Raw genomic sequence first — 14,153 nt, 5'->3', positions numbered from 1 at the left:
TTTACAAAATCAATGATGATACCCATATTGTAATAATTATTACAAAACGGGTAAGAAAGTTTATTACAATGTGAAATGGACATCACAACCCGTTTTGTAATAAAGTTGCAAAATATAATAAATTTCTGAGTTAGTTGAAACTCATTATGTCATAGTTCTAAGGTTCACTATATGATTAAAAGTAAAGGATGTGAAGACGTAATGTGTTATACTTACGACAATTTGGCATTTACTATTTACATAAAAGTAAAAAAGACAAGTACTTACAACATCAATGAGGATACTCAAATTGTAATAATTATTTCAAAACGGGTCAGAAAGCTTATTACAATATGAAATGGACATCGCAGCCCGTTTTGTAATAAAGTTGCAAAATGTAACAAATTTGTGAGTTAGTTGAAACGCATTTGTATCATAGTTCTAAGGTTCACTAAGTGAATAAAAGTGATGCATGTGAATAGGTAATGTGTTACATTTATGACAATTTGGCATTAACGTTTTACACAAAAGAAAAAAAACAAGTTCTTGTAATATCAATGTGGATACTCAAATTGTAATAATTATTACAAAACGGGTTAGAAAGCTTTTTACAATGTGAAATGAACATCGCAACCCGTTTTGTAATAAAGTTTCAAATTGTAATAAATTTCTGAATTATTTGAAAGGCATTTGTGTCACAGTTCTAAGGTTCAGTGTGTGAATAAAAGTGAAGGATATGAAGATATAATATGTCATACTTATGACAATTTGGCATTAACTATTTACATAAAAGTAGAAAAAAGAAACAAATACTTACAAAATCAATGAGGATACTCAAATTGTAATAACTATTACAAAACGTCTTCCAGTGCTTATAACAATATGAAATGGACATCACAATCCGTTTTGTAATAAAGTAGCAAAATGTAATAAATTTCTTAGTAGAAACACATTTGTGTGATAGTTCACATAACGTTCACTATGTAAATAAAAGTGAATGATGTGAAGATGTAATGTGTCATACTTATGGCAATTTGGCATTACCTACTTACATAAAAGTAGAAAAAAAGAAATACTTACCACATTAATGTGGATACATAAATTGTAATAATTATTACAAAACGGGTTAGAAAGCTTATTACAATGGGAAATTGACAACGCAACCCGTTTTGTAATAAGGTTGCAAAATGTAAAAAATTTCTGAAATAGTTGTAAACGCATGTATGACATAGTTCTAAGGTTCACTATATGAATATAAGTGAAGGATATGAAGATGTAATGTGTCATACTTACGACAATTTGGCATTTACTATTTATATAAAAGTAAAAATAGTCAAGTACTTACAATATCAATGAGAATACTCAAATTGTAATAATTATAATAAAACGGGTTAGAAAGCTTATTACAATGTGAAATGGACATCGCAAACCGTTTTGTAATAAAGTTGCAAAATGTTATAAAAATTTCTGAGTTAGTTGCAAAGCATTTATGTCATAGTTCTAAGGTTCACTATGTGAATATTTATGAAGGATGTGAAGATGTAATGTGTTATACTTATGACAATTTGGCATTAACTTTTTACATCAAGGTAAAAAACAAGTACTTACAAATCAAAGCGGATACTCAAATTGTAATAATTATTATAAAACGGGTTAGAAAGCTTATTACAATGTGAAATGGACATAGCAACCCGTTTTGTAATAAAGTTGCAAAATGTAATAAATTTCTGAGTTAGTTGAGAAATATGTATGTCATAGTTCTAAGGTTCACTAAGTGAGTTGAAGTGAAGGATTTGAAGATGTAATGTGTTATACTTACGACAATTTGGCACTAAGTTTTTACATAAAAGTAAGAAAAAAATACTTACAAAATCAATGAGGATATTCCAATTGTAATAATTATTACAAAACGGGTTAGAAGGCTAGTTAAAATCTGAAATGGACATCACAACCCGTTTTGTAATAAAGTATGAAACATTACATCTTCACATCCTTGACTTTTATTCACACAGCGAACCTTAGAACTATGACACGAATGCGTTACAGCTACCTCAGAAATATATTACATTTTGCAACTTTATTACAAAACGGGTTGCGATATCCATTTCACATTGTAATAAGCTTTCTAACCCGTTTTGTAATAATTATTACAATTTGGGTATCCAAATTGATATTGTAAATACTTGTTTTTTCTTTTAAGTAAACAGTTAATGCCAAATTGTCATAACACATTACATCTTCATATCCGTCACTGTTATTCACATAGTGAACTTAAGAACTATGACACAAATGAGTTTCAATTAACTTAGAAATTTAAGACATTTTGCAACTTTATTACAAAATGGGTTGTGATGTCCATTTCACATTGTAATAAGCTTTCTGACCCGTTTTGTAATATGTATTAGAATTTGAGTATCCTCATTGATTTTGTAAGTACTTGTCCTTTTTTTACTTTTATGTAAATAGTTAGTGCCAAATTGTCGTAAGTATAACACATTACATCTTAAGATCCTTCACTTTTACTTACATAGTGAACCTTACAACTATGATACAAATGAGTTTCAACTAACTCACAAATTTATTACACTTTGCAACTTTATTACAAAACTGGTTGTGATGTCCATTTCACATTTAATGAACCTTCTAACCCGTTTTGTAATAATTATTACAACTGGAATATCCTCATTGATTTTGTAAGTACTTGTCCTTTTTAACTTTTATGTAAAAAATTAGTGCCAAATTGTCGTGAGTATAACACATTACATTTTCAAATCCTTCACTTTCTACTCACATAGTGAACCTTAGAACTATCACATAAATGGTTTTCAACTAACTCACAAAATTATTACATTTTGCAACTTTATTACAAAACGGGTTGCGATGTCCATTTCATATTGAAATAAGCTTTCTAACCCGTTTTGTAATAATTATTACAATTGGAATATCCTCATTGATTTTGTAAGTACTTGTCTTTTTTTAATTTTATGTAAAATCTTAGTGCCAAATTGTTGTAAGTATAACACATTACATCTTCACATCTTTCACTTTTACTCACATAGTGAACCTTAGAACTATGTCATAAATGTTTTACAACTAACTCAGAAATTTATTACATTTTGCAACTTTATTACAAAACGGGTTGTGATGTCCATTTCACATTGAGTATCCGCTTTGATTTGTAAGTACTTGTTTTTTACCTTTATGGAAAAAGTTAATGCCAAATTGTCATATGTATAACACATTACATCTTCACATCCTTCACAATTATTCACATAGTAAACCGTAGAACTATGACATAAATGACTTACAACTAATTCAGAAATTTATTACATTTCTAACCCGTTTTGTAATAATTATTACAATTTGAGTATCCACATTGATATTGTAAGAACTTGTTTTATTTCTTTTGTGTAAAAAGTTAATGCCAAATTGTCATAATAATTATTACAATTTGAGTATCCACATGAATATTGTACGTACTTGACCTTTTATACGCCCGAAGGGACGTATTATGTTATGGCGCTGGTGTCCGTCTGTCCGTCCGTCCGTCTGTCCGTTAGCAATTTCGTGTCCGCTCTGTAACTCTTGAACCCCTTGAAGGATTTCAAGGAAACTTTACATAAATGTTCACCACACCGAGACGATGTGCAGAGCGCATGTTTTGGATGTCTCTCTTCAAGGTCAAGGTCACACTTAGGAGTCAAAGGTCATATCAGTTTGTTTCGCGTCCGCTCTGTAACTCTTGAACCCCTTGAAGGATTTCAAAGAAACTTGACACAAATGTTCACCACACCAAGACGACGTGCAGAGCGCATGTTCCGGATGACTTGCTTCAAGGTCAAGGTCACACTTAGGGGTCAAAAGTCATATCAGTTTGTTTCTTGTCCGCTCTGTAACTCTTGAACTGCTGGAAGGATTTCAAAGAAACTTGGCAGAAATGTTCACCACATTGTAACGATGTGCAGAGCGCATGTTCCGGATGACTCGCTTCATGGTCAAGGTCACACTTAAGGGTCAAAGGTCATATATGACTTTGCTTTGTGTATATTGCTCTGCATTGCAGTGCTCTTGTTTTTATTTGGCAGATCTCTTTTTTGTACTTACAATAATTTTTTTTTTGAATTACTTCCCTTTTATGTTACTATAAATAGCTTATTTTGAAACTTTTTTATTATTTGCCGTAGAGAAAAACCGAGACCACTTTTCTGTGGTACAACATGGATGGTACCTCCAATTTTAAGGTGTATTTTTACATACATGTACGTGATAAGGACTTTTTTGTAGACTTTGAATATTTTTTTTGTGGACTTAGATTTGTTTTTTGAAGTTTTCCTTTTGTTGTTCCCGTCCTTTGAAGCTACAACAGTAAAGTTCTTAAAATTTTGCTCCCATCCTATGATGTAAGCCTTCGGGCGTATATTGCCCCGCATGGCGGCGCTCTTGTTTAGTTTTATATAAATAGTAAATGCCAAATTGTCGTATGTATGACACATTACATCTTCACATCGTTCACTTATATTCACATAGTGAACCTGAGAACTATGACATAAATGCGTTTACAACTATTTCAGAAATCTATTACATTGTGCAACTTTATTACAAAACGGGTTGCGATGTCAGTTTCACATTGTGATAAGCTTTCTAACCCGTTTTGCAATAAGTATTACAATTAATGTACCCACATTAATGTTGAAAGTATTTGTTTTTTTCTACTTTTATGTAAGTAGGTAATGGCAAATCGTCATACGTATGACACATTACATCTTCACATCATTCACTTTTATTTACACAGTGAACCTTAGAACTATGACACAAATGCGTTTCTACTAAGAATTTTATTACATTTTGCTACTTTATTACAAAACGGGTTGTGATGTCCATTTCATATTGTTATAAGCACTGTAACACGTTTTGTAATAATTATTACAATTTGAGTATCCTCATTGATTTTTTAAGTATGACATATTACATTTTCACATCCTTCACTTTTATTCACACACTGAACCTTAGAACTGAGACACAAATGCCTTTCAACTAATTCAGAAATTTATTACATTTTGAAACTTTATTACAAAACGGGTTGCTATGTTCGTTTTACATTGTAATAAGCTTTCTAACTCGCTTTGTAATAATTATTACAATTTGAGTATCCGCTCTGATTTCTAAGTACTTATTTTGTTACCTTTATGGAAATAGTCAATGCCAAATTGTCAGAAGTATGACCCATTACATCTTCACATCCATCACCTTTATTCACAGAGTGAACGTTAGAACTATGACACAAATGCGTTTCATCTAACTGATAATTTATTACATTTTGCAACTTTATTACAAAATGGGATGCTTTGTTTATTTTCACTTTGTAATAAGCACTCTTAACCATTTTGTAGAAACTTCCTTGATGTTATGCTCACCAATATCCTTCTTAGTTACGATTAATGAGTAAAATTACATGCTAAAAGTTCGCCACCTGACATCCTCACCTCATTCAATTTTATTCACATAGTGAACCCTAGAACTATGACACAAATTCGTTTACACACACTCTGAGAAATTTATTACATTTTGCAACTTTATTACAAAACGGGTTGTCATGTCCATTTCAAACTGTAATAAGCACTCCAACCCGTTTTGTTATAATTATTACAATTTGCAACTTTATTACCAAACGGGTTGTAACAGACCTTTCCTGTCGGACTGTTGTTCTTGTTATTTTTTCTATATCGAGGGCTGAGCGCGAAACTATTGTATCTTGTTCTTTATCTATATACAGTTACAATAGTTTCGCGCTCAGCCCACGATATGCTTCCTTTGCCTATGCACTACAGGGTATATGTATGTCATGTATAAATATATACACAGCTAAATGTGGTTCTGATGTCATGGAGGCTGCGTTCTTGGAACATAATCACAGCATACTTTGACTGATTTTGTTTGCTTATAAGAGGTAACGAAATGTGCAACACACGTCACCAAATTATTAACCGGAACTCTATTATATAATAAATTGAATAGTATAGGTGTCGAAAAAGGTAAAAAAAGAAGAAAACGAATGAAAAGTCCAGCATATAATTTTCAATCTGCTTTTTTGGTATTGTATTTTTGTAATACATACAGCTTTTTATTACTTTGTAATCTTGTCCCACAAATAGGACATCAACCCAACTACCCCACCCCCTGTCGCACCAGCAACAGCTCCTATCGGTCCTATGAGCAGCCCTACTGTTCCTCCAGTTGCTGACCCTACCAAAATACGCTCCGCTAGGCCTAGACTCTCTTCCGCAATACGTTTCTTATGGCTTTTCATCTTCATCAGTTCAACATTTTTTGCAAATAGATCGAGATCTTTCATTTCTAGCATTGCCGTTAATTCTTTGATTTCCCTCTCCATTCTATCTTTTTCTATTTTTAGCTCTTCCGCTATCTGATTAATCTTTTTAAAGATATCGTCTCTTTTTACATTTTCCTGTTCATCAAACTCGAGTCTCATGTGTTGTATCTGTAGAACCTGTCTGTACATTGGATCGTCTTTGTTGGATACATTTTTCTGAAGCTGAAAAGTAAAAAAAAATTCAAAAACTCCATCTTTATGTTTGAAAACAAGTATGGAAATATTTTAATGATCGGTGCATTAAATAAAAAAATTATTTGATCCAATGACCCGATGGATCTTAACAGTTAAAGGCACTGACCTCCAGATTTTTGCTTAAAATGATCTTTCTTTTCACTGGAAGTCTGGTAACATAATGAACATTAGAATATGAGTTTTTGTTGCTAAACTATCTTAAAAATGAAAAACTCGAAGCCGGGTCACCGCGCAATTTTTTTTTTCGACAGTCTTTTAATATGGCTATGGAGGAATCAGTGTACATCGCGTTAATTGTATATAGATATTCATAATAAGGTAATTTACCTCGAGTAAAGCGTATTGAGCGCTATTCAATTTTCAGTGTAAAAATATTATGTCAACTTATTCTCTTGTGTTTCCGTAACATATAGTCTGTAATTGAGTTAAGCTTTCTTAAGAAATATAGCATTAATTTCCTGATACCTATTTTTTTCTCTTTCAAGTTTTGTTGTCGCATCTTGAGGCCAGTGCCTTTAAGATCCAGAACCAGAACTTTACATAATATCTCAGTTATCCAATGTAAGAGCGTAAGTCGTTAAATAACCTGGTAAGTACGAAAGACCGTTGGTGACTTCATGATTTCACTATTTTACGATTTGAACTTCATGATTTCATAATTTCTAGATTTAACTTGACGATATCACGATTTCACAATTTCATGATTTCTAGATTTAACTTGACGATTTCATGATTTCATGATTTCGAGATTTTACTTGACGATTTTTCGATTTTTCGATTTCACGATTGTATGATTTCTCGATTTCACGATTTCTCGATTTTACTACACAATTTCATTATTTCTCGATTGCATAATTTAGTGATTTCTCGATTGTACTTCACGATTTCTCGATTTCACGGTTTCTCGAATTCATGTTTTCTCGAGTTTGACATTTCTAGAGTTTAACTTCAAGATTTCATAATTAAACATTTCATGACTTTATGTTTTCTCCATTTCACGATTTCACAATTTCATGACGCAACGTCACGATTTTACCAGTCACGTGACATCTTGTTTCGTTCCATTTAAGATGGCACGTATATTGAGCATAAGTGTTCCTCTTAGTATATCTTGCCGACTTAAAAATAAAATTTATTGTAGGCCCTATTGTAACAAAATTCTTATCTGCAAATAGAGCGCTTCCGACTCTATAGGCAAGTCGAGTCACGTCAATGCAGTTTTACATTCTTTGATATTCATATATTTCGTAGTAGATATAGATAGGTAGAGGTTCTGCTACCACCTCGGACTGAAATAAAGCTAGTTTACAAAAAAGCTATATCGCCTGGCCATGACCATACATAAAGATGCACTGCTTCACTTTACGATCAAATGCACTGTAGTGCACATGGAACAGAGACGGCCTGTTTTTGCTCTTCTTTAAATGACATCATATCTAATAAATAGATAAAGTGAAGAGCTAACACCAGATAAATACTTTTTTACTTCAAAACTAACATGTTTCGTCCATTGGACTTCATCAAAGTCTAATAGCAAAACAGTATGACGTCACAGGAAAGTACGACGTCAATGACGACGTCAAGACGTTACCCATTTTGGCGTAATATTCACATATAGTATAGGAACAAAAAAGATACTTTTTCCCTACAAAAATTGCAAAGCAAAAATAATATTAATACAGGCAAGGAAAACTAACTAATATGCAAAAATACATTAGGAAGAATCTGTGTTAAAAATGAAAGACTAAAATAATTCATGCCATAAGGCCAGGCTGTTTCAATGTATGAATCCAACGAGTCTCTTTCAAGAGTCTAAACCAGTCATTTTTTACCAAGTCGATTGGCATGAATGAAAAATCACTAACAGAGTGATTTTCAAAATTGAAATGTTCAGATACATTTGTAGGAGTATCAGGAAAATGTCTAATATCAAATTTATGGCTATTCATTCTTTATGAACATTAACTTACACATTTTGCATGTGATTAAATAGATAACATTTTGCAGTTAAGATTTTGTTTAACATCGTAAGTTTTTAAAGTTTGAGAGCTTGTAAACTGTGCAGTTTCAGTGATATAAGCGCAATGAGAACACCGTGTTCTCTTACATTTAAGAACACCACCCTTAACATTCGAAGACATTAGGCTACTGTGAACCAAGATATCACTAAGATTTGTAGGTCGCTTGTAAGCAATAACTGGTTTGCATTTGGCAAGGTTGCGTACACTGCTTTCTCAGATAGTTCAAAAACCCCCCAATATTTATCAATATTTATTAAGGATTTGACCAATGTTTGGTAGGGATGGGTTGTATACGCAAACAAAGGGATTGTGTTCTGCCTGTGATTGGTCATGACTTCTTCGGCTGACAATGATGATGCTTTAGCTAAAATGACTTTGATAATTATGATTTTGGAAATACGTTCGCAATTTCTCCAATTCATTTGTGAACAAATCATCATTAGAAGTGAGACACTTGTATCGCTTAGCTTGGCTATACGGGATCCCTTTCTTGCATTATAGAGGGTGACAGGATGAAAATTCAATGTATTGATATGTATTGGTTGCTTTTTCATGAACAGAAAATCAAAATTACTATCTACTGTTCTACCAATATTAAAATCAAGAAATGTAGCTGTATCGCTTGAATAACCATGGGTGAATTTTATATTGGGATGGACATTGTTTAAACTGTCAATGAATTTAAGTAGGTCCGCTTCACTGTGTTCCCATATAAAAAATGTCATCAAGGAACCGTAACCAAAGCGAAACAGTCATATCTAATAAACAAGAGGGTCATGATGGCCCTATATCGCTCACCTTTTATCATTGCACTTGAGGACAAGAAGGTCCTCAGAAAAAATATCTAAGTCCAAAGGACAGTAACAACAAAGGGAAGAAATTTAACCAAAAAGAAAAAAAAATTCTTACAAGGTACAGATATGTCAAAATACACCTACAAATTGGAGGTACCATCCATGTTGTACCACAGAAAAGTGGTCTCGGTTTTTCCCTACGGCCAATAATAAAAAAGTTACTAAAAATAACCTATTTATAGTAACGTAAAAGGGAAGTAATTAAAAAAAAATTATTGTAAGTGAAGAAAAGAAGGATCTGCCAAATAAATCTGTTGACATAAATGAAATTTCAGATCAGTATCTTCATTAGTTACGGAGATATACCCAATTTAATTTGAAATAAAGGGGGGTAATTTGACATAAAATCAGTCCATAGTTATCTACCCTGATTGGCTCAGTCCAACTAATGACAATAATGAAATTTCAAATAAGCACTATAAGTACTTACTGATATAAATCCATTTTGATTACAATCAGGGGAGGTAATCAGATATAAAATAACTCTGAACATACGCTTGGATCTGATTTGTCATGGAATCCAAGAATTATTGTTGTTGAAGTTATTTTGGAAGTTTGTATCAAATAAAACCATAAATGAAGTCTCTATATGGCTGCAAAAGCCAAAATAGCCAATTTTAGACATTTAAGGGGCCATAACTCTGGAACCCATGAAGAAATCTGGCCAGTTTAAGAAAGGAACCAAGATCATGTGGTGATACAAGTTGTGTGCAAGTTTGGTTAAAATCAAATCATAAATGAAGCTGCTATTGTGCAGACAATGTCAAAATAGCTAATTTTGGCCCTTTCAGGGGCCATAACTCTGGAACCCATAATGGGATCTGGCCAGTTCAAGAAAGGAACTGAGATCTTATGGTGATACAAGTTGTGTGCCAGTTTGGTAAAAATCAAATTATAAATTAAGCTGCTACTGTGCAGACAAGGTCAAAATAGCTAATTTTGGCCCTTTCAGGGGCCATAACTCTGGAACCCATAATGGAATCTGGCCAGTTCAATAAAGGAACCAAGATCTTATGGTGATACAAGTTGTAGGCCAGTTTGGTTAAAATCAAATCATAAATTAAGCTGCTATTGTGCAGACAATGTCAAAATAGCTAATTTTGGCCCTTTCAGGGGCCATAACTCTGGAACCCATAATGGAATCTGGCCAGTTCAAGAAAGAAACCAAGACCTTATGGTGATACAAGTTGTGTGCCAGTCTGGTAAAAATCAAATCATAAATGAAGCTGCTGCTGTGCAGACAAGGTCAAAATAGCTAATTTTGGCCCTTTCAGGGGCCATAACTCTGGAACCCATAACGGAATCTGGCCGGTTCAAGAAATGAACCGAGATCTTATGGTGATACAAGTTGTGTGCAAGTTTGGTAAAAATCAAATCATAAATGAAGCTGCTATTTTGCAGACAATGTCAAAATAGCTAATTTTGCCCCTTTCAGGGGCCATAACTCTGGAACCCATAATGGAATCTGACCAGTTCAATAAAGGAACCAAGATCTTATGGTGATACAAGTTGTGTGCCAGTCTGGTAAAAATCAAATCATAAATAAAGCTGCTACTGTGCAAAAAGATCAAATAGCCAATTTTGGCCTTTCAGGGCCATAACTCTGGAACCCATAATGGAATCTAGCCAGTTCAAAAAAGGAACCGAAATCTTATGGTGATACAAGTTGTGTGCAAGTTTGGTAAAAATCAAATCATAAAAGAAGCTGCTATTGTGCAGACAAGGTCAAAATAGCTAATTTTGGCCCTTTCAGGGCCATAACTCTGGAACCCATAATGGAATCTGGCCAGTTCAAGAAAGGAACCAAGACCTTATGGTGATACAACTTGTGTGCCAGTCTGGTAAAAATCAAATCATAAATGAAGCTGCTGCTGTGCAGACAAGGTCAAAATAGCTAATTTTGGCCCTTTCAGGGGCCATAACTCTGGAACCCATAACGGAATCTGGCCATTTCAAGAAAGGAACCAAGATTGTATGGTGATACAAGTTGTGTGCAAGTTTGGCAAAAATCAAATCATAAATGAAGCTACAATTTGGCAGACAAGGTCAAAATAGCTAATTTTGGCCCTTTCAGGGGCCATAACTCTGGAACCCATAATGGAATTTGACCAGTTCAAGAAAGGAACCAAGATCTTATGGTGATACAAGTTGTGTGCCAATCTGGTAAAAATCAAATCATAAATAAAAATGCCACTGTGCAGACAATGTCAAAATAGCTAATTTTGGCCCTTTCAGGGGCCATAACTCTGGAACCCATTAAGGAATCTGGCCAGTTCAAGAAAGGAACCGAGATCTGATGGTGATACAAGTTGTGTGCAAGTTTGGTAAAAATCAAATCATAAATGAAGCTGCTATTGTGCAGACAATGTCAAAATAGCTAATTTTGGCCCTTTCAGGGGCCATAACTCTGGAACCCATAATGGAATCTGGCCAGTTCAAGAAAGGAACCAAGATCTGATGGTGATACAAGTTGTGTGCAAGTTTGGTAAAAATCAAATCATAAATGAAGCTGCTATTGTGCAGACAATGTCAAAATAGCTAATTTTGGCCCTTTCAGGGGCCATAACTCTGGAACCCATAACGGAATCTGACCAGTTCAAGAAAGGAACCAAGACCTTATGGTGATACAAGTTGTGTGCCAGTCTGGTAAAAATCAAATCATAAATAAAGCTGCTACTGTGCAGACAAGGTCAAAATAGCCAATTTTGGCCATTTCAGGGGCCATAACTCTGGAACCCATAATGGAATCTAGCCAGTTCAAGAAAGGAACAGAGATCTTATGGTGATACAAGTTGTGTGCAAGTTTGGTAAAAATCAAATCATAAATGAAGCTGCTTTTGTGCAGACAAGGTCAAAATAGCTAATTTTGGCCCTTTCAGGGGCCATAGTTCTGGAACCCATAATGGAATCTGGCCAGTTCAAGAAAGGAACCAAGACCTTATGGTGATACAAGTTGTGTGCCAGTCTGGTAAAAATCAAATCATAAATGAAGCTGCTGCTGTGCAGACAAGGTCAAAATAGCTAATTTTGGCCCTTTCAGGGGCCATAACTCTGGAACCCATAAAGGAATCTGGCCGGTTCAAGAAATGAACCGAGATCTTATGGTGATACAAGTTGTGTGCAAGTTTGGTAAAAATCAAATCATAAATGAAGCTGCTATTTTGCAGACAAGGTCAAAATAGCTAATTTTGGCCCTTTCAGGGGCCATAATTCTGAAACCCATAATGGAATTTGACCAGTTCAAGAAAGGAACCAAGATCTTATGGTGATACAAGTTATGTGCCAGTCTGGTAAAAATCAAATCATACATAAAGCTGCCACTTTGCAGACAATGTCAAAATAGTTAATTTTGGCCCTTTCAGGGGCCATAACTCTGGAACCCATAATGGAATCTGGCCAGTTCAAGAAAGGAACTGAGATCTTATGGTGATACAAGTTGTGTGCCAGTTTGGTAAAAATCAAATTATAAATTAAGCTGCTACTGTGCAGACAAGGTCAAAATAGCTAATTTTGGCCCTTTCAGGGGCCATAACTCTGGAACCCATAATGGAATCTGGCCAGTTCAAGAAAGGAACCAAGATCTTATGGTGATACAAGTTGTAGGCCAGTTTGGTTAAAATCAAATCATAAATTAAGCTGCTATTGTGCAGACAATGTCAAAATAGGTAATTTTGGCTCTTTCAGGGGCCATAACTCTGGAACCCATAATGGAATCTGGCCAGTTCAAGAAAGGAACCAAGACCTTATGGTGATACAAGTTGTGTGCCAGTCTGGTAAAAATCAAATCATAAATGAAGCTGCTGCTGTGCAGACAAGGTCAAAATAGCTAATTTTGGCCCTTTCAGGGGCCATAACTCTGGAACCCATAACGGAATCTGGCCGGTTCAAGAAAAGAACCGAGATCTTATGGTGATACAAGTTGTGTGCAAGTTTGGTAAAAATCAAATCATAAATGAAGCTGCTATTTTGCAGACAAGGTCAAAATAGCTAATTTTGGCCCATTCAGGGGCCATAACTCTGAAACCCATAATGGAATTTGACCAGTTCAAGAAAGGAACCAAGATCTTATGGTGATACAAGTTGTGTGCTAGTCTGGTGAAAATCAAATCATAAATAAAGCTGCCACTGTGCAGACAAGGTCAAAATAGCTAATTTTGGCCCTTTCAGGGGCCATAACTCTGGAACCCATAATGGAATCTGGCCAGTTCAAGAAAGGAACCGAGATCTTATGGTGATACAAGTTGCGTGCAAGTTTGGTAAAAATCAAATCATAAATGAAGCTGCTGATGTGCAGACAACGTCAAAATAGCTAATTTTGGCCCTTTCAGGGGCCATAACTCTGGAACCCATAATGGAATCTGGCCAGTTCAAGAAAGGACTCAAGATCTTATGGTGATACAAGTTGTGTGCAAGTTTGGTTAAAATCAGATCATAAATGAAGCTGCTATTGTGCAGACAATGTCAAAATAGCTAATTTTGGCCCTTTCAGGGGCCATAACTCTGGAACCCATAATGGAATCTGGCCAGTTCAAAAAAGAAATCAAGATCTAATGGTGATACAAGTTGTGTGCAAGTTTGGTTAAAATCAGATCATAAATGAAGCTGCTATTGTGCAGACAATGTCAAAATAGCTAATTTTGGCCCTTTCAGGGGCCATAACTCTAAAACCCATAATGGAATCTGACCAGTTCAAGAAAGGAACCAAGATCTTAT

The 14,153-nt window shown here is 34.5% G+C and overlaps 1 protein-coding gene across 1 annotated transcript in view; it reads right to left on the bottom strand.

Moving 5' to 3' along the window:
* Positions 1-5,791: 5,791 nt before the first annotated feature.
* LOC123546648 (uncharacterized) overlaps positions 5,792-14,153 on the bottom strand; it is a 39,661-nt gene continuing 31,299 nt past the window's right edge. Inside the window, exon 9 of the mRNA XM_053550965.1 lies at positions 5,792-6,532. The gene's annotated coding sequence lies outside the window, so the exon portion shown is untranslated. The remainder of the gene's footprint in view (positions 6,533-14,153) is intronic.

Source organism: Mercenaria mercenaria, chromosome 9 (genome assembly GCF_021730395.1).
Source record: "Mercenaria mercenaria strain notata chromosome 9, MADL_Memer_1, whole genome shotgun sequence".
Lineage (NCBI taxonomy): Eukaryota > Metazoa > Mollusca > Bivalvia > Venerida > Veneridae > Mercenaria > Mercenaria mercenaria.
The sequence above is the reverse complement of the archived record's forward strand: the minus strand, read 5'-3'. Positions and strand labels throughout refer to the sequence as shown.